Source organism: Cebus imitator, unplaced genomic scaffold (genome assembly GCF_001604975.1).
Source record: "Cebus imitator isolate Cc_AM_T3 unplaced genomic scaffold, Cebus_imitator-1.0 Scaffold708, whole genome shotgun sequence".
In the NCBI taxonomy this organism is placed as follows: Eukaryota; Metazoa; Chordata; class Mammalia; order Primates; family Cebidae; genus Cebus; species Cebus imitator.
The window spans coordinates 1,332,916-1,334,608 of record NW_016108023.1 but is presented as its reverse complement, the minus strand read 5'-3'; positions in this window follow the sequence as shown (position 1 = coordinate 1,334,608).

Genomic DNA, 1,693 nt, shown 5'->3' with positions numbered 1-1,693 from the left:
CCCAAAGACATGGTCACTCAGAAACTCAATTCTTCTCCCTGGGCCACCTCCCACCTTTTAACAAGCAAACTGTCCAGTTTTTCGGTCACTTTGTGCGATATGGCCAAGCCCTATCATCAGTCTTCTAGAACATTCTTTCCCAAAGACGCAGTCACTCACAAACTCGCTTCCCCTCCCTGAGCCACCACACTCTTTTTTTTTGTTTTTATTATTTGAAATAGAGTCTCGCTCTGTCACCCAGGCTGGAGCGCAGTGGTGTGACCTTGGCTCACTCCAACCTCCGCCTCCTGGGTTCAAGCGATTCTCCTGCCTCAGCCTCCCGAGTAGCTGGGATGACAGGCGCCCACCATGACACCCGGCTAATTTTTGTATTTTTAATAAAAATGGGGTTTCCACATCTTGGCCAGGCTGGTCTCGAACCCGTGACCTCGTGATCCACCCGCCTCGGCCTCCCAGAGTGCCGGGATTGCAGCCGTGAGCCACCGCGCCCGGACCCCTTCCTCTTTCGAGAAGCAAACTGTCCACTGTTTCCCTCACTTTTCCCCCCAAATGGTTTTTTCCCATTTTCATCGGCGTACCCCCTTTTCTGACCCGCTGCGAAATTTTCCTCTTTATTTCGGAGTTGCTTCTCTGTCCGAGGACGGGGTGCGTGTGTCAAGGACAGGGGTGTTGGTTTTTTTCCTCTGCAAAACTTGTCTGACGCGTGCATGGCACGTGCGTTTGTGGGGTGAGTGACAGAAACGTCCAACAGTCCGGGGTGCCGCCTCTGAAAGTCTCGGATGGCGTTCTGGTGACCCGTAGGTCCCGTCTGACCGGCCGGCCTGGCCGTCAGCATCACCCCAAAGCACAATTTCTGTAGCATTTGTGGGGTGCCCATCCCTCATGTGCCCGGGCTTTCTTTCATGTGGACCTTTGGGGGAAAGAGTGTCACCCCCTGAATTCCGAACTGCGGCCCGCGCCCCACGCCAATGCCAGCCGGGTAGGAACCACCTGCCCGCCTCGCTCAAAAAGGAAAACTGCCTTGGCCGTTTCTTTTAGGAAGTGTCACTGGTTCCCTGCTGCTTTCTTTTTTTTTTTTTTTATTCTGAAACTCCCAAAGTGCTGGGAGTTTCGCTCTTGTTGCCCAGGCTGGAGTGCAATGGCGTGATCTGAGCTCACCGCGGCGTCCACGTCCCGGGTTCAAGTGATTCTCCTGCCTCGGTCTTCCAGGTACGTGGGATTACAGGTGCCCACCACCACGCCTGGCTGATTTTGTATTTTTAGGGGAGACAGGGTTTCACCTGTCGGCCAGGCTGGTCTTGAACTCCCGACCTCAGGGGATCCACCCTCCTCAGCCTCCTCAGTCTCCCAAAGTGCTGGGATGACAGGCGTGAGCCACCGCGCCCGGCCGGAAGACTGTCTTTTTCACTGTTCCTTCCTGACTTAAACTCACGGACACTCCCACGGCTGGCTGTTCTCACCGGTCTGTCCTCTGCGGACGTGCAGGCCAGAAACAGCTGCTGTGACGCTATAGATTGGGGTGCCTGGGAGCACTTGGGGTCCCAGAGCGAACGCACCCTTTGGAGCCAAGATAGCGCCCGGCACCTAATTACCAGCAATAACAGCAGGACGGGTGCGTTCTTACCCCGGTCACCGGTGAGACCGCGTCTCTGGGGACTTGGGGAGCGTTATTTTAACGGCTCTTTCTTTTTTT